This window comes from Podarcis filfolensis, assembly GCF_964270895.1.
Source record: "Podarcis filfolensis genome assembly, chromosome: 3".
In the NCBI taxonomy this organism is placed as follows: Eukaryota; Metazoa; Chordata; class Lepidosauria; order Squamata; family Lacertidae; genus Podarcis; species Podarcis filfolensis.
Window position 1 is genome coordinate 109,537,737 of NC_139606.1, and position 19,707 is coordinate 109,557,443.

Sequence of the window (19,707 nt, forward strand, 5' to 3'; positions counted from 1 at the left end):
AGCTGATAATGGAAACAGAAATGCCATTAATTGTAGGGTTATTTTCTTCCTGCCAGACATCCGGTCATGGCAGGTTAGGTAACTTTATCACCTTTCAGCTCCAGTTAAAATCAATAAAATAGCTGTAGCCGTCAGACTGCAAGCATTGCATATTGATATGTCACAAGCTTTGTATTAATGCATACATGTGCAAATGCATTACTGCTTCCGATCACAAATGAGGGGGGAAATAATTTTTTCTTACTGATAGCAGGTTATTTGACTTTCTACATGTATCACATCATGGTGTGGGGATCTATACTAACCTTCCATTCCTTGTAACCTGTAATCAGGAGTGGGCATTGGTAATACCTTGGATCCTGAATGCCTTGTTACTTGAACATTTTGGCTCCTGAACGCCGCAAACCCAGAAGTGAGTGTTCCAGTCTGCAAACGTTCTTTGGAAGCTGAACATCTGACACAGCTTCCACAGCTTCCGACCGAGTGCAGGAAGCTCCTGCAGCCAATCGGAAGCCGCGCCTTGGTTGTCGAACGCTTTTGGAAGTCGAACGGACTGTTGGGATCTCCGCTCGGCCAAGCTGATAAAGCTCATTTTCCTCCGGCCGAGTCCTTCAGAATCGCCTCCCGACGTGATTAACGACCTGAGCCTTTGATGAGGCCTCAGGCACATTCCCATCCAGCAGAGAATCAGAGCAGCACACGGAAGTGATGAGATTTATGGCTTCATGGCTAAAGAGTTTTATTTCTCGCTACGCAGACAGCAAAGAAAAATACATCCTCTCTCTATGAGAGCAGAGAGCAGCTGAACAACAAAGGAACAAAGGAACAGGAAACCAGTACGTCACATCCGTCTCCCATCTCCCGTGAGACTTCCAACAGTATGGAATGTGTGGAATGTAAACAGAGTCTTGTGACCCCAAAGCACTGCTCTGTGGCAAACGGAAACTAACATGGACTTCCGGAATGGATTCTGTTTGACAACCAAGGTATGACTGTGTGGTGCCCTGTGAGAGGCCAAAATTTGACACAATCCCCACCACCATCACCCAACGCTTACTCTGCCTTCCCAAAACCAGGTAAGCGAGGCACTGGGGGTTGGGAAGGAGGTATGAGGGCTCCCTCAGGGTCCCCAAAGCTGGGGAAGTGCTTCCCCAAAGCTGGGGAAATGCAAAACAAGTGATTGCTAGGCTTTGAGAAGGAGGCGGAAGGCATGCCCTCGGCTCAGGGAAACTGGTCACACTGCCCTAAATCCCCCTTTGCTGTGTGGTGGTGCTAGAAAAATATAGCATGAGGGACACAGAATAAGGAAAGCATAGTTGGGGGGGGGGAGGTGGAGCAAGCACTGAACCATCCTTAGCCTCACTCTTTAAGCATGCCTGCATGGGAATGGCAGACAGTTTATTCAGTGTGTGACACTACAAAGCCCATGGTGCAAAATTAAATTCCCTGGATATGATAGACACACACTCTTCTTCTCTGATGCTTCCCCTTCCATGGCCCACCCCCCTTGCATATTGTTCAACCAACCAGCAAAAAACAACAGTGAGGAATATAGGAGTGGGGTCAAGTGATGGGCAGAACTTGGAAGGCGCACTCAGGGATTGGGGAGATTAACCCTTAATAAAACATAGAGCTGTGCAAAGCCCCCACTTTGGTTTGGACCCCGAGTCAGATCAGCTCTGGCTCATCCTGAGTCAGATAAGGCCAGATCCAAGGTACCAAATTGGGCCCTGAACCAGATCTAGGTGTGGATGTGCACAGACTCACTTTATGACCTCCAAGTCTCCTCCCTATGCTATGATTTTATGAAAACAGAATCACTCATCCTAAGGATTTTCACCCCCAGGTTTCTGTTATTTTCCCCATGTAGGTCCTAAAACCTTGAAAACTCAGGTCAGATGAGGTGAACTGGCAAGTCCTGTCCCAGATTAGCTACCTCACAACCAAACCAGGCTAAGAAGAAAAAATCTGCAAGTTTCCTTGCTGTGAATTGAAAGCTACTGAAGAACTCCAAACAAGATCATTTGTGTGCGGAACAAAGGCTGCATTTAGTACCAAGGTACAGTAGCACAAAAGAGTTAATGCCAGAACTTCAGAAAGCCTATTACGAATCTGTGAAATGTCACAACTCCTTTGCAGTCTGCGAAACACTTTATTTCCTTTTCCTTCTAAAACATCATTATGCTTCAGTAGGCATCGCAGAGTTGAAAGTAATGGAATGAGATCAACATCGCTGTTCTTTTCAGCTAGCGCCGCTTTTTCCCTCTGAGAAATTAATCAGGGTGTGTGTGTTTTAATACAGGATTTCTTTAAATACAGCACATTTTATATTTGGCGTTATGTCCTCATTGCAGATGGACTGGCAATATTGTGCCTGGGTCTTAAATAATGGAATGGGATCAGAACTAGTGTTACTTCAAGAATGTAATGCCTCTGAACCATCTCTTTGACCATCTGCCAGAGATCCTTTAGCTATGATTCCTGCATTGCAGGAGGTTGGACTAGATGATTCTTGGGATCCCTTCCAATTCTACAGTTCTTTAATTCTTTGGCAAAATACCATTACCAAGGCCCTGCTGATGATAGCACAAACACCATGGCATTGATAGCTAAATAACACATGTAGTTGGATAAAACCCCATAATGCCAGTTCAAACCACAGGTGATAGAAGTGAATTTCCTGATAAATGGCCGTTCAGTTGACAATGAAGCTTTTCCCCATTTGCAAGGTATTACTTGTATTTTTCACAAACCCAATTGCCACACAAGCATGAATACTATACTTCACCTGTTTGATGTATTACAGTATTTTAATATTTTTTTGGAAGCCGCCCAGAGTGGCTGGGGAAGCCCAGCCAGATGGGCAGGGTATAAATAATAATAATAATTATTATTATTATTATTATTATTATTATTATTATTATCTCTCTTGTTTATGAAGCTACGTCATGCAACATGTGACCGCAAAGGGCAATGAAAAATGAGACAGCCATGCAATGGGTGGTGCTCGACTTTTACCAATAATGTACACATGTATGCACAGCTCTGCCCTTATGCAGAGAGCTCCTGCAGGTTAATGGAAATAATGCAGAAGGCAGAAGGGCAATGCCAGTGAATCATTTTTGAAGATGAGTGGGTGAACCATCTCTCCGTGTTGTGACCAACAGGATTAGTCCTGCAATAGTGTTGCCTGCGTAGATTTACAGGGATAGAGCAGGGATCTGGGTTTGCTGGAGGTTCTGGTCCCTGTGTTTGTGGATCTGTTTTGTGAGCTGCTGCTGGTTTCTGATTGGGAGGCTGTCTGTAAGCAATGGCAGACCTGTCACCAGCGTGGTGGGGCTTTGCCACTCACCTGACCTCCATATAGCTGAGTCACAGCAGGTCAGAGAAGAGGAGGGGTGCAATGGCGAGGTCGGTGCGGTGCAAACAAACCAGCGGTATCAATCTGCAGCTCCTGCTGTTGTGTTTGCACCTTACTTGTTTATATAATTTATCAATCAAATGTGTATACTACTCTTCAATAAGAGATCCCAGGGTGGCTCACAGAATAAAATACAAGATAAAACACCAGCAAATAATTAAACCAAAACAACAAAACATTATCCTCTCCCCTTCCCACAGATACATTTAAAAGGCTGTTGGATATGAATCAGGCAAAGGCCAGGTTGAAGAGGGACGTTTTCACCTGGCACCTAAAAATATATAATGAATATAGAATAATATATAATATATAATGAAGGCACCAAGCGAACCTCCCTGGGGAGTCTTTTCCACTGTCAGACAGCTCTTACTGCCAGAAAGTTCTTCCTGATGTTGAGTCGGAATCTCTTTTCTTGTAACTTGAATCCATTGGGTAAGGTCCTACACTCTGGAGCAAGAGAAAACAAGCTTGCTCCCTCTTCCATGTGTCAGCCCTTGAGATATTTGAAGGTGGCTATTATATCCCCTCTGAGTCTCCTCTTTTCCAGGCTAAACATACCCAGCTCTTTTAACCATTTCTCCTAAAGTAAGCAGGGTGGGCAGGGATAGTGGCTGTGCCTGGCCATATAAGAGAGGTGGGATTTCTCATATCCACAAATTACTGCTTTGCAGGCAGTATTCTAGCAATAGACTCACTTGGACTACTGCAATGCGCTCTATGTGGGGCTACCTTTGAAGGTGACCCGGAAACTACAACTAATCCAGAATGCGGCAGCTAGACTGGTGACTGGGAGTGGCCGCCGAGACCACATAATACTGGTCTTGAAAGACCTACAACTGGCTCCCAGTACGTTTCCGAGCACAATTCAAAGTGTTGGTGTTGACCTTTAAAGCCCTAAACAGCCTTGGTCCAGTATACCTGAAGAAACGTCTCCACCCCCATTGTTCTGCCCAGACACCGAGGCCTAGTGCCGAGGTTCCCTTGCTGTGAGAAGCCAAGTTACAGGGAACCAGGCAGAGGGCCTTCTCGGTAGTGGCACCTGCCCTGTAGAACGCCCTCCCACCAGGTGTCAAAGAGAACAACAACTACCAGACCTTTGGAAGACATCTGAAGGCAGCCCTGTTTAGGGAAGCTTGTAATGTTTAATAGGTTCTTGTATTTTAGTGTTTTGTTGGAAGCCGCCCAAAGTGGCTGGGGAAACCCAGACAGATGGGCGGGGTATAAATAAATAAATTATTATTATTATTATTATTATTATTATTATTATTATTATTAAAAAAAGCTTGGTTTCCAGACCCTTGATCATCTTGGTTGCCCTCCTCTGCACTCGCTGCACATTGTCAATGACTAGCAGGTGGTTAGGTTAGGGTTTGCAGGGACGGACCCAGAAGGTTGGATTGAGGGATGTGGTGGGTCAGATTATGCTCACAGCCCGAAGGTTTCCACCCTGCTGGAGATCATTGGTGCTGTATTTGTCAACCACCTAAGTAAATAAAAAGTTTGGAAGCAACTTGTAAGCAACAGCCTTTAGTTTCAAAACTACAGTCCTCAGTGGTGATGTTCTCCTCTGAGATGCTTGCCCCAAACAGGCATGAGGGCGAGAGTTCAGCAACACTTGCAAACTTTGACTAGCCACTGTGGGATTATTTCTTTGAAGCTGGACTCTGCCAGGTCTGATGTTAATTACCAAAAGCAGAGGAGGTCAGCAAAGGCATTGACACCTATCTGGAGGTGATGATGCTTAATCATCACCACTCACTGAATACTTGAATTGGGCTGCAGGTTGAAGGAGGTTTCTTGGAGACAATAGGTATGTCAGACCTCCTTGGGACACTTTTTGCTGTTTCCTAGAATGTGATTACGTTCGCCCCGCTTTGGGAGAATCTTGAGGTCAGTTTTAATTTAGAGATAACTACTGGATCAAAAACTATAGCCAAAAAAGCTGTTCTATCTCACTTAGCCTCACAGAATGAAAATGTCTAGAGTTACCCTTAGGGGAATGAATGAGTATTACGCCATCTTAAACTCTGGGCTCCAGATGTTTTCTGGACCCCAATATCTACAATATCAGAAGTTCCAAAATGTGCTGACCCTTTGCCTAGGAAGGGATTTGTGTGATGTAGCTAGCAGCCACTAGCGGTTGGGTTCTATGCAACATCCAGAAGCAATGAGAATTGGAAAAATAAGATGTTCCCAGGATCTATTTCCCACTTTATCAACACCATTTCCAACCAAGCAAGCTTGCTTCTCAGTGATCACAAAGACCTTTGCGTGGACAGGCAGAGTCCTCCAAACCCTGGGCGGCTCCTGTGTGGAATAATGACTCAAGACAACGTGCTATGGGATTAAAATTGGCCACAACTTTATTATGTTTCAGATGTGGGTAGACCTTGGCTCAGACACTGGGCATTTATCCCTCCCAGTCCCCCGCCGGGGATCTGGGGAACATCAGGGTTATCCAGTGTGTGGGGGGGGGATGGGCTGGCTCTGGAGAACATATGTCCAAGCAGAAAGAGACCGCCCACATTACGCTGCCATCGCAGGGGAGAGCAATGGCAACCTCTCGGCGTACGGCCAAAGCCTCCCCTCAAACAACCCCTTTAACGGGGAACCCTGGTATCGCCGCCGCAAAGAGGGGGGCATGGGTCACTGCTGCACACCCCCCCATTCAGGGAAAATATACTAAAGGATTCTGCCCAAGGCCTGATACTGCCAAAGTTGTGACATTTTGCTATGGGAAAGGCAAACCTGCCAGTGCAGGGGAATTCCCTTCCGGCCCTTCAACAGCGACCCTGACGTAGCAGCGCCCGCATACGGTGGAGAAAAGGTTAACCTGCAAAAGAAGTCTTAACTGAGGGTGGGTAGGGTGGGATAAGCTCTGGAGCCAACTGATGTTTCCCAGGTAAGATCCTCCCTCTATTGTGTGGGCAGGTAGTCCCTCCCCCTACCTGGCCTGATCACCTTGGCAACGCCTCCCCAGGCGGGATTGGGCAACTGACTGAGGTAGGCGGTGACCTCCAGGTATCCCACCTGGGGAGAGGCGAAGCCAAGCCTGTGCTAATGGAGCCGCATAGGGTCCAGGGGCTGCACGCAACCACACAAAGTGTGCCCCCATTTAATGTGGGGAGCGGTCATTGTTGCTTCCATCCTTTGCTTTGTAAAGAACTCATCGGTATACTTAAAAGAAAGTGCTGAACCTGCCGCTCTGCACTCTTGTTTTTTTTCATTGCCGAAAAGCTAGCTTGTCATGAATCTGATAGAGGCCCTTCTGCTATGCAGAATAGATCAATCATGGCTCCATCAGGGAAAGCGTTTATTTTTGGAACAAAGGAAGGGTAACAAATTGAATCAGAAACTCATCATACTGGAGCCATTGACACTTGTTGTCAGCATGCAGCTTTTACTAAACATGGTAAAGGCTGGAGACAGTTTCATCTGCTCTAAAACCCAGACTGGAACCATAGTGGTAGTGTTTCCAGAGTGAATCCAGAACCTGCTGTTTTTTAGCAAGTTCTAGTCCAGGTCCAGAAATAAAGGAAAGCCTTCTGTGAAGGGAGGGAGATTGCGAAGGAAAGCACGGTTGGGGAAGGGCCTACCCAAACCTATATCTTCTTTGGAGGCCCTATTCTATGTAATACCACCAAGAGAAGAGGGTGGCTACCAAGATGGGCAGTGGCACCCCAGTTATGAAATAGCCTCCCCAAAGAGACTCACCCAGTGCCTTCTTTGTGGTCATACTGGCATCATATTATTGTTCATCCATGTTTTTTTTCTTTTAAATCTAGCCTGTTTTGTGCAATTTCACGTTTAATTTGTATACCACCTTCCTACATTACTACACAAAGGCATACTTTGGCCACCTCATGAGAAGAGAAGACTCCCTGGAAAAGACCCTGGCGTTGGGAAAGATGGAGGGCACAAGGAGAAGGGGACGACAGAGGACGAGATGGTGGGACAGTGTTGTTGAAGCTCCCAGCATGAGTCTGACCAAACTGCAGGAGGCAGTGGAAGACAGGAGTGCCTGGCGTGCTCTGGTCCATGGGTTCACGAAGAGTCGGACATGAATAAATGACTAAACAACAACAAAATTGTTATGTATTATATTCTGAACTTCAACCACACTCTATCGAGAAATTGAGTGGTGACACTTCTCAGAAAAGTCCAGTCAAAGCAAAGAACCACTAATTATGTATTGTGCCTAATTTGTGCCTTGCAGAAGGTATTATTTTGCTTAACTGAGCAAATGCCTATTCCATTATAACAATTATGGATGTTACATGCCATGTTACATGCTGCTAGCTGTCAAATGCTTGAAAAGCACCAAGAGAGGTTCATTGGTCATCGTGCGCTCATCTGCAGCTTGGCCTAGCACAAGGGTGACCTGCAGAACTGGTGGATTCCAAGTCCCACCAGCCCCAGCCAGCATGGCTATCGGTCAGAGATTATAGGAGTTGGAGTCTGCAATCTCTAGAGGGACCACAATGGCTGCCTCCAGCCTAGTAGGACATTAGTGTCACCCAGGCAGCTTACCTGGTCTTGGCATTTGTTGCAACATCCATGATTACTCATGAGGAAATCTTTGTGGAAAGAGATCTTGCAATAATAATAATAATAATAATAATAATAATAATAATAATAATAATAATGTATTACTTATATCCTGCCTCCCCAGCCACTCTGGGCGGTACCCAACAGAATATTAAAAACACAATAGAACATTAAAAACTTCCCTAAACAGGGCTGCCTTCAGATGTCTACTAAATGTCAGGTAGTTGTTTATTTCCTTGACATCTGAAGGGAGGGCGTTCCACAGGGCGGGCGCCACCACCAAGAAGGCCCTCTGTCTGCTTCCCTGTAACCTCACTTCTCGCAGTGAGGGAACCGCCAGAAGGCCCTCGGCGCTGGACCTCGGTGTCCGGGCTGAACAATGGGGGCGGAGACACTTCTTCAGGTATACTGGGCCAGACATTAAAACTCAAAGTGGTCATATAAGTAAAAAATCTTCATCAACAGCCCCTGATGTTTTCTCCTACATTCTGAGAGTGAGGTATATCTCAAATGATTGTTGAGAGAGAGAAGAGAGAGAGAAGTCCTTTGTAGCCTTAATGAGCAAGATTTAAATATCCTGAATAGCTCCAGAAGGGCTGCATTTGAACTTTGAAAGTAACAGTACTGGACAGCATGGTGGGATGGCAATACACACCTGACCTCCCAACAGCTGAGTTGTTATTGGGTGGGGCATGGCAACAGGGAGACCCATGCAGTGCTAACACACCAGTTCAGCCACTGCAGGATGCTCTTGGTGATGTGTTTACACCACACCAACCTCCCTGCTGTTGATATCAAGCCATATATCAGAGGAATTTGGCCACCCTCCAGGTGCCCGGCTTGAATCCTTGTGACCTCCTGTCTGCGACTCCCGGCAGGATCAAGGGAGGTCTCCAATCGGCGATTCTTCCCAACGTGAAAGAAGAACACACCATTCCTCCCCCTCCTCTCCCAGGGAGGGGAAAGAGACAGACAGAAATATATCTACATGTCTTTATTTCTGTCGTTCCAGCAGTACAGAGAAAACATGTCTGTACCCTCTGATATCAGCAGCCAGAGAGGTAGAATAACTCCACCCATGTACTTCCAGTACAGGGTCATGTGACACTCTGAGCTAACATCCGGTGCTCAGTGCACATAATAGACTGTCCCTTGTTCCCACGGTACAGTCCCAAAACATCAACATCCTGTTTGGCTTTCCAGCCATCTGGAGCACTCAGCAGCATTGCTCCTTTTTCGTAACACCTGCCACCTTGCCCCTCCCAGTGAATGAGAGAGATGAAAGAGTTACCGTACAACTCAATTTGCTAGCGTCCATATAGTCTTTGGGATTATATAGGAGCCCCGCCAGCTCCCATCTCAGCCTGTCCATGTATTGTTGTTGTCTACTAATTGTCGGTTGCCTGCTACCATCAGAAGAAAACTCACAGCATCCCTCCAGGAGATTCTATATTGCAGGTCACATGTTATGTTCCTTAACATGATTGCGAACACAATAGAAGCCTTGCCTCTAAACTAGGGCTGCCATACATCTGGAGTTCCCTGGACATTACCAGGATTTCAAAGGTGTAATTGACGTCTGGGGAAAATTTCAGAAATGTGGTGCTTTTTCCAAGACAACAATGCCCATTTACACCACAAAGAACTCATAACCCACCTACTTTCAGCAGCCAGAAACACCATAACCAGACACTGGAGAGACCTGTCAGGAGTAAGCATGGACCAATGGTACCAAATAGTATGGGAAACAGCCCTACTAGAAAAATTAACTAATAAACTGAAACTGACACGGGGACAAACAGAAGAAGACACCTTCACCCCGGTATGGCTCCCCTTTATCACATACACAGCCCAACAGGACAACGACAATAATCCCCCAACAGCATACAAATCAATATGGCTAACCTGATCCAAAACACCCACCCACCTCACTCACACATGAAAACAAAGATCACCACAGCCAATCACAAACAAACAATCACACCCTAGGCCAACCCCAACCTCTCTCACCACCAAAGGAACACAAGTGAACAACACAAGCACGCTGACACCAAACTCTACATACATTAAGCATAATAGAAACACCGCTACCCGACCCCACCCCCATCCATCTACCTTCCCTCCACCCCCTTTCTTTTTTTCTTTCTTTTTTCTTCTCTCCCTAATGCCTCATCAAATGAAACGGATTTGTAAAAATGTTACATGGAAGAAGAAGAAAAATACGAGGCATTACACTTACACTGTAAAACAAGAAAACCCTTAATAAAATATTTTTTAAAAAGAAAAGAAAAGAAATGTGGTGCTTTGTCCTGGATTTTAGGCAAGTCAATCAAAAAAATCACACATTTTCTGGCGTTCTTGCAACCCTACTCTAAAAGCCTCAGGAAAAATGCAATGAATATCAAATTTAGCTCCTATTTGACTTCAATAGGTGATGCTATAAGAATTTTCTGATAAAATTTAGGTGCTCACCCTCCTCCTTCTTTACAGCACCCCAAGGCCCATTATAATCAGTGGGGGTCCTTTCTCACTCCTGAGTTGAAGCTGCTTTGATCTTAATGTTATTGTTTTCGTCTTTCTGTGAGCATTTAATTGTACAAGATGTATTTCTGCATTAGCCATGGTAATTCACATTGCTTTCCTTTCTTTTCTTTTTAAATGGCTTTCACACAGAGGCAAACTTGGGATGGGAGGGCAAGAGAACAATATAATAAACAAGCAATTTTTTTTATGCCTGTAGCCTTTTCCTGAAGCCCTCTCATTTCTAATTATGAAAACCAGTCTCTCCTACACTTTTGCCCCTAATTCTGCCTGGTTACTTGGACTCGGTCAGATTAGAATGTTAGGTTTGTGACATCACCTTCAGCTGCCATGGCAACGCTTGGGTTGCCACCTGAGGATTCCACAGCTTAATGAAGGAGGAGACTAAAAGGAAGGAACTCCTTCAGAACAGGCTTTAAAAAAAAGTGATTATTACTCAATTATTAAATGGATAGTCATTTTCTTTCACAATTTCATGTGTTGCTTACATCCCGCTCTTCCTTCCTGGGCAGCCAGCAATGTAAACAGGAATTCAATTAATGCAAAATATCAGACTAAAAATCAATGCAACAAAAACTCATATCAAAATATAGTATTCAAAAGCCAAATGCAGATTGAAACAGTGTCAGCAATACAGCGTACCTGGTTAAATCTGTAAGAATTAATTCAGAAACATGGCACTTTGAGAATTTGGAGAAATCGGAGACATCTTATGTAGCAAGCAACAAATAAATGTAACGTTTTAAAGGGGGGGTCTCCTTCTAACTTTGATGTTTCTACCCCATGTCCCTATATCCCCATTTTTCTAACCATATAGGAGAGACCAGTCACATGTGCCTTTCCCTCCCAATCAGAACCCTGATGGAAGAGTAGATGCTAATCAGGTGGGAGATTCAGGCAATCTGCCCCACTCACGTGGTTGGAATATTTACAGTCACTCACCTGCAGTATGGGATTGCACCACAAGGATGTATGGATCCCCTACTGCAGGCGACATAAGAAAAGGGGAGTTCTTAAGTTTCACAGACAGCTCCCACTATGATCTACCCTAGGGATGGAGAATCTGTGTGAACCTCCAGATTGTTAGACTCCAACTCCCATTGGCCCCAGCCAGCATGGCCAATGATCAGGGATGGATAGTAGTTATTAAGGCGGCAACATCTGGAGGACCAGAGATGGTCCCCATCTATGGTCTATATGAACTGGCAGAAACTCTCCAAAGTTTCAGACAGCAGTTGTTTCCAGCACCACTTGGAGATGCCCAGAATTGAATCAGAACTTTTTGCATGGGAAGAATATGCTCCAATAATGCACAAATATTCCCTGTGCAATTCTAAAAATGCTTTAGAATCATAGAATTGGAAGGGACCCTGAGGATCACCTAGTCCAACCCTGTGCGATGCAGGAATATGCAGCTGTCCCATACAGGGATTGAACTTGCAACCTTAGCATTATCAGCACCATGCTCTAACCAACTGAGCTATCCAGGCTGACTAATCAAAAGTGATTCTTGTTGAGGCCAATGGGACTTACTCCCAGGTCAGTGAGTGCTTAGGATCATACTTTACAGCCTACCCTATCCTATGTATGCCAACTTGGAAGAAATTACATCCAGTGGGGCTAGAAAGTAGATAAGAAGAAGGGACTCTGTCTAATACTGTGTTAGCCCATTGGCCCATCTAGCTCAATATTGTGCATAAAGTGTGGCAGCAGCTCTCCAGGGCTTGGGGCAGGGAATATTCCCAACCCTACCTGAAGATGCTCAGGATTGAATGAGGGACCTCCTATATGTTAGCAGATGCATTACTGCTGAGCTGCAGCCCTTCCCAACATAAGTGTGTTTTCTGTATGCATTTTCTTGGGACTAGGCCTGGGGTTCGCTTCAGAATAGACATTGATTGCCTTCGATGCCAAATCTGACACTTTTACCCTCTTTCCGACACCCTTCAGTCGAATAGCATCCATCACTGGAGATAACAGGGGATGAGAAATTAAGAGACCATAAATCATTTTGTTATAAATACCAGTCTGCAAAAATTGGCACTTTTCGCAAGGAAGCAGATCAGAAAAATTTGCTTGAGAATTCCCTCCCCTCCTAAGACCATTAAGAAGAGTCTGCTAAAGTAGACCAGTGGTCCATTTAATCGGGCATCCTCCTCTCATGTGGCTAGCCAGATACCTGTGGAAAGCCTGCAAGCAAGACATGCTGAGTGCAGCAGCACTCTCCCTTCCTGTGGTTTCTAGCAACTGGTATTCAGAGTCATTGTGTCTCTCACAGTGGAGGTAGAACATAGCCATTGTGACCAGTAGCTGTTGGCTAAAGGTAAAGGGACCCTTGACCGTTAGGTCCAGTCGCGGAAGACTCTGGGGTTGCGGCACTCATCTCGCTTTATTGGCCGAGGGAGCCGGTGTACAGCTTCCGGGTCATGTGGCCAGCGTGACTAAGCCACTTCTGGCAAACCAGAGCAGTGCACAGAAATGCCGTTTACCTTCCCACCGGAGCGGTACCTATTTATCTACTTGCACTTTGAGGTGCTTTCAAACTGCTAGGTTGGCAGGAGCAGAGACCGAGCAATGGGAGCTCACCCCGTCGCAGGGATTCGAACCGCCGACCTTCTGATCGGCAAGCCTTAGGCTCTGTGGTTCAGACCACAGCGCCACCCGTGTCCCTAGCCCTTATTTCCGCTTGCCCATCCCCTCCTTTCTTCTCAGCTCTACTGCATGCCAGTGGCATTATTTGGAAAACCTGGAGCAAAATGAAACTGGCCTGAAGGCAGAGGCAAAGTTAGGAGGGCATATTTCAGAAGGCCCTCCTTGAAACCAATTTTACGAACCAGCTCCCTCGGAGCAGAGCACAGCTGGGATGCTGCACCATTTTGCATACAAAGGACCCTTTCGTTCTCTGCGTGAACTATCGCACATCTCTTAATAAAAAGGGGAAAGAAAATTGCTCTTCGATGGCCATGATGAGCCCTTGGATGCATAACAACTCCTTTAGCAACTACGATATTGCTAGACACAAATCCTGCCATATTATTAAGCAGTTCTAAGCACCCGAACAATGTAATGGTTCCTTCGAGACATATTATATAACACAAGGTAAAACATTATGGAAAATTGTCTTTAATTTATTCATAGTTTGGGGAATCAGAAGGGAGCACTGAGGAAGTGGAGGGAACCGATACAGATTATGCGGAAGAGCTGCACACTATGTCAAAGGACGCCTTATTTGCTCGCCGTGATGCCTGCTCCATATGTCAAGACATTAGTGGGAAATAGGTAGCAGGAAGGAGCCGTAGCTCATTGGAGGAGAACTTGCTTTGCATGCATAAGAGCATAAGGAGAGCCCTACTGGACCAGACCAAAGAACCCTCAAATCCAGCATCCTGTTTCTCATACTGGCCAATCAGATGGCTTCAGAAAGTCCACAAACAGGCCATACAGGTGTCAGCCCTTTCCCACTGGTGCTCCCTAGCAAGTGGTATTCATAGGCATGCCACCTGTGAACCTGAAGGTGGGGTGTGTCACGTTCAGTCCTCGCATCCATCACAGGTCAACAACAAAAGCTAAACTATTCTAGGCTGCATCAACAGAAGTACAGTGTCCAGATCAAGGGAAGTAATAGTACCACTCTATTCTGCTTTGGGACACGGGTGGCGCTGTGGGTTAAACCACAGAGCCTATGACTTGCCGATCAGAAGGTCAGTGGTTCGAATCCCCACGACGGGGTGAGCTCCCGTTGCTCGGTCCCTGCTCCTGCCCACCTAGCAGTTCGAAAGCACGTTAAAGTACAAGTAAATAAATATGTACCGCTCCAGCGGGAAGGTAAATGGCATTTCCGTGCACTGCTCTGGTTCGCCAGAAGAAGCTTAGTCATGCTAGCCACATGACCCGGAAGCTGTACACTGGCTCCCTCGGCCAATAAAGGAAGATGAGCGCCGCAACCCCAGTCGGTCATGACTGGACCTAATGGTCAGGGGTCCCTTTACCTTTACCTTTATTCTGCCTTGGTCAGACCACACCTGGAGTACTGTGTCCAATTCTGGATGCCACAATTTAAGAAGGTTGTTGACAAGTTGGAGCATGTGCAGAGGGGGGCAACAAAAATGTTCAAGGGTTTGGGGGGGGAAGCCTTATGAGGAACGGTTGAAGGAGTTGGGTATGTTTAGCCTGGAAAAGAGGAGACTCAGAGGAGATATGACAGCCATCTTCAAATATCTCAAGGGCTGTCTTATGGAAGATGGAACAAACTTGTTTTCTCCTGCTCTGGAGGGAAGGACCCGAACCAATAGATTCAAGTTACAAGAAAGGGGATTCCAACTAAACATCAACTAAACTTTCTAAGGGTAAAAGCCGTACAACAGCGGAACAGTCTGCCTCGTGTGGTTGTGGATTCTCCTTTCTTGGTGGTTATTAGCAGAGGCTGAGTGGCCATCTGTCATGGATGCTTTAGCTGAGATTCTTGCACTGCAAGCAGTTGGGCTAGATGACCCTTGCGGTCCATCCCAACTCTACAATTCCATGATTCTGTTTTTCTAAGTGGTCCTGCCAAACCTCTCTCCAAACTGCTTGCTTATAACTTCCCAGCCATCTTCAAAACGTCTGTTCAACTGGGACAAGGTGTACTGACATGTGCATGTAGAACATGCAATCTGTGCCCAATCCTTGCAGCCGTAAGGTATTTTATTATTCAAATTGGAACACCATGTCCATTTTCTGCCTCCACCACAGTGTGATGGCTACGAGATATTCTCACAAATGTACTGCTCACAGGATGACAGATTTCCAAAAATGCAAAAGAACGATATTTCCTATCTTCTCCCTTCTTCTCACTGACATGTTAATTGACATGCCAGATAATGAAGTCATCAAATTATAATAATTTGGGGGGAAATCTATTATTGACTCATCGTGCTGCATACTTTATATTATCTGCCTATGCTAATTACTTGTACAGATCCTGCGGCTAAAAAAAATAAATAGTGATTCAGTTTTATTTTATTTTTAACAAGGGACTGTCCCTGCTTGCTCTGCTTACCAACCACCCTGCTGTTTCCCCATATTAACTTCCTAGAGTTTCCTCTTTCCACCCCATGCAACTACCGATCTTGCTTTTCACCTTCTCAACCCCATTTCTGAAGCCACTTCTCTCTTCTATTCTGCAGCCCTGCTTTACATCCTTGTTTTTACCTTCACCCCATGTCCATCCCTTCTCCCCCTCCTTTTGTGCAAACCCCCCCCCGTGCACACAAAGCAGCCCCAAAGTAACCTCCTGCATCTTGCTCCTCCCCCCCCCCCAGCAACTACAAAGCACCCTTTTCACCTTCTGCCTAGTTGTGAGGTCACCATCCTCTCCTATTCTGCAGACCCTCTCATGACCCAGCTTTCATCTTCAGCCCCATCCCCATGCTTCCTGCTCCCTCCCACCTTTGCACACACCCCCCCCCCCAATTTTCCCCATCGTTGCCGTTTTTCTTCTTCTCTCCTTGCTTTTTCAGCTTTCATGGGCACACAGATCACCTCCATTTCCATGCCTTACAATACGATACGATACGATAATACAATATGATAATCTTTATTGTCATTGTCTCATACAGAACAATGAAACTGAAAAATCTACATAAGACATTCAAAAACCAACAAGCCTGCTATACCAGCTATCCCAAGTTGGTTAGCCCCCTAAAAACTGTATGTATGGTATGTATATGAGTGTTTGCTTGTTAATAAAATATCTCTTCTAAACTACTACACTGAATCTGGAACTTCATGTTGTAAACTGCATACAGAGTGAAATGCATTGTGAGAAGGTGCAAATAATAAAATTATTATTATTATTATTATTATTATTATTATTATTATTGATGCAGAGCCCTCAGATGTTGCATTGTAGTGAGGTATTTTACTGAAACTTCTGCCATTGTTTAAAATTGCCATTTCCCTCTCAATTTCCTCCATCCCTGCTTTGCTCAAAGTTTAGCTGTTATTGTAAACCACTACTTGCCCCCTCTCAGTGTTCCATCCTTCTCACGCTTATGCCACGGCCACTGTTGTCGTGCAATCTGCCTTCTCTTCTGCTGCCCTACCCAGCCCCGACTTCACGAAAATTGAGAGCTGTGATGCAGCACTGCAAATCCTCCTTACATTTTTAAGCAAATAAGAAGAAAAGCTGTCTCCAACCACAGACTTGAGTACATACCCTAATAAATTTAATGAGCTATAAGAATGTCATTTTAGCCACCAAAGTCCAACTGGAAGATGTTAGAAAAACCGAATTCTTCTTCTTCTTCTTTGCCACTTGGCTGAAGTGACATTTTCAGGAATGTTGTTAGCAAGAATCCTGTGTGTCGTGATTTTATTATAACCAAGAAGGACCAATAATGTAACACAGAAGTAGAGACAGGAAGAGGACGGTGTGATCCAATTTAAATAATGAAATATTTTCTCCTCATGGTGGACAGACTAAAAGTTCATGTCCTGCTTATAAATGTCAGCATTTCTTCCTGCACTTTAGCAGTTTCTCTCTCTCCTTCCTTCCTTCCCTCCCTCCCTCCCTCCCTCCCTCCACCCCCCACCCCAATAGCTGGTAGGTTATAAGCAATACATTTTACTATCTGAAAAAAGGTTTGACATGGCTGTCATCCCGTTGAGCTGACCTATGGATGCTATTGATCCATTCGCTCATTTCAATTTCTAATCCACCCAATCACAAAATGCCTGGAGCAAGTGGGGAACACTTAAAGCAATGAGCCAATAAATAAACCAGTTGATAAAAAAAATACCCCATTACAGTACAAAATACTGTGCACTGACAAAATGCATTATTTGATTATCTCAAGAGTAGCCTATGCGAAGTCCTCTAAGTGATGTAGACTACAACTCCCATCATTCCTGGTCATTGGGCATGCTGGATGGGATGGATGGGAGTTGTAGGCCACACATGTTCTGAAGGATCCCATGTTGGCTACCCTTGCACTAGGCCAAGCTGCTGACTGAGTGCAATGAGCAAATCACCTTTCATGGGACCAAAATCCCAATGCAGCAAGAAGCAGAAAGCACTCCTGCAGAAAGATCTGTTCTCCTATATACTATACATTTTAGAAAGTGTTCTATTTGTCCATCTGTTTGCTATAGGTGTGGCTACCTCTCAATGTACTGTCACCAAACTTGGCATGAAGGTTCCCACAGTCTTCATTGATGTTCAGATGCCAGGCACCATATTGATTCAAGATGATGGACCAAAATATGACATTGGCATGATTTCACCTTTTATTTTTATTTTTCCTTTTCTTTTTCTTTTTCCTTTTCTTTTCTTTTTTGCATAGGTGACGATGTCTCTTGAAATAATGAAGTGGGAGTGGCAATTTACATCAAGATGGCAGGACAAAATGTGGCTTTGGTGTGAATTTGCCCAATTTTTGGCATGATGGGGCAAATTCGCAAATTGCACTACCCATTTGAAAAACACAATAATTTTTGGTTTCTACAAATTCCCAGGCAGTGCCAGGCAGCCTCCACTACTTCACCATGCTGGGGAATCTAGAAAGGCTCTAACATGTCCTTCTTTTGACCAAAGTGGATGGAATTTACAGGCACAGTAGCCCCTCCAAGTTGGATTAAGTGTGTAAAATTGCAAACAAATAGGTCCAAGGGCAATTGTGGTGGAAGCAAAAGGAATTCACTTTCCTCCATAGTGCATTGGAGGGTGGAAGAAAAGAAGTCTGTCTCTTTCTTATGCTTAGATGAGCAAGCAGTGTGTAGTCCTACTTGTACATTAAAAAAAAAAAACTTTGCAGCTTGACAACAGCCCTTCCTTTCCAGTGCTTCTGTCCTCCAGTAGACATTATAGGCTTGAAAAAGTCTTACACTTCTTCAATGGACTTTATAACATGGGGCTTTCCAAAACACTGTCTGTGGAGTTCTGAAAAGCTCTGAATTGTTGTTTTCCATAAAGCAGAGCATCACCGTTTGTTTGTTTGTTTGTTTGTTTGTTTGAAAAAAAGAAAGCTTAAATGAAGCTTTTAACTTTCAGAACTGCAAGCATTCCACATCTGGCAGAACATTGATTGGATTACAGGCCCAGTGCATTATGGGAAACTCCTTGCTAAGCCTGGTTCTCTCTGCTAGGCCTAAGGCATCCCAAAATAGAGGAGAGTCCCTACCACATAGATTGACAAGATAGCAAGACGAGAAAACCCCTTCCTGCTGCAAAAGTTGGGAGTCTGGAGGGACGGGATTATTAAAATGTATTTGAAAGAAAGATTGAGTTTTGTGCTCCCGGCATTTGCTGCAAATACAGTCGCTTCCGATTTGCATCGTGAGGCAGCAGAACTATTTCCTTGTAATTATGTGAACGTCAAAGTGATTGGCAGGGGGAAACGGGCTGAGCTGCTTTGTGACAGCACACCTGCCTGCTTGGTCTGCTGCAGAACGAGGATCTGTCACTGGCGGTGGACACTCGCTCTCAATCCTTAGTTCTCCGAGAGGCGGTTGCCATGGATACAACCCAAAGATTGCCTTTGTTCAATATGAGACTTAGTTTTGAAGCCTTGGAATCAGAATTAGGATAACATTGCGTTCAGGTGGGGGGAATTGTTATCATGCAATCTGCCAGCCCAAATATCAGGCCCTTGTTTTGTGTTTTGTTATTAAGGACACGTTGATAAAGGGCCTACCTGTGCTCCAGAACCAATGCCTTCATTCTATGCTAGACACATGGAGATGGCCGCTGATATCAGGACATCTGTAAAAGGTGAGCCAGGAATGCAGGAACCAGAAACTAGGAATCAAAGTTCAGGGGGGACACAGGGATACACCAGATAAAGGAAGACCTAGGTGGTCAGACAAGGTCCCAAACCAAAGAGGAACTTCTGTGTATCCCTTCCTATCCAGGAGGACCCAATGTGTGGTGCCAGTCCAGGGTCTATATCGCAATCAAAAGGATGTTTCAAGTTGCAGGACTGGTAGTTCATCACATGGGGCAACTATTGAAATTGCAACAGCAGGGATCATTCAGTTTGTAACTTGAGGGTTAACATATTGGTAAGTCAACCAGGAGAGGTGTGCACTATTTTAATGTTTATTTATAAATCATTTGTATGCCACCTTTCTGAGCACAGCCCCTCCAGAGCAGCTCACAACATCACAAAATAGTACATCTATAAAATCCAATAGCAAAAACAACAGAACTATAGCAAGGG

The 19,707-nt window shown here is 45.0% G+C and overlaps 1 long non-coding RNA gene across 1 annotated transcript; it reads left to right on the forward strand.

The window, feature by feature from the left end:
- The first annotated feature begins 308 nt into the window (after window positions 1-308).
- LOC310758908 lies at window positions 309-19,253 on the forward strand. Its single transcript, XR_014546083.1, has 3 exons — window positions 309-1,076; window positions 1,871-2,059; window positions 19,161-19,253. It is a non-coding gene; the product is annotated as an uncharacterized lncRNA (long non-coding RNA).
- The last annotated feature ends 454 nt before the right edge of the window (window positions 19,254-19,707 follow it).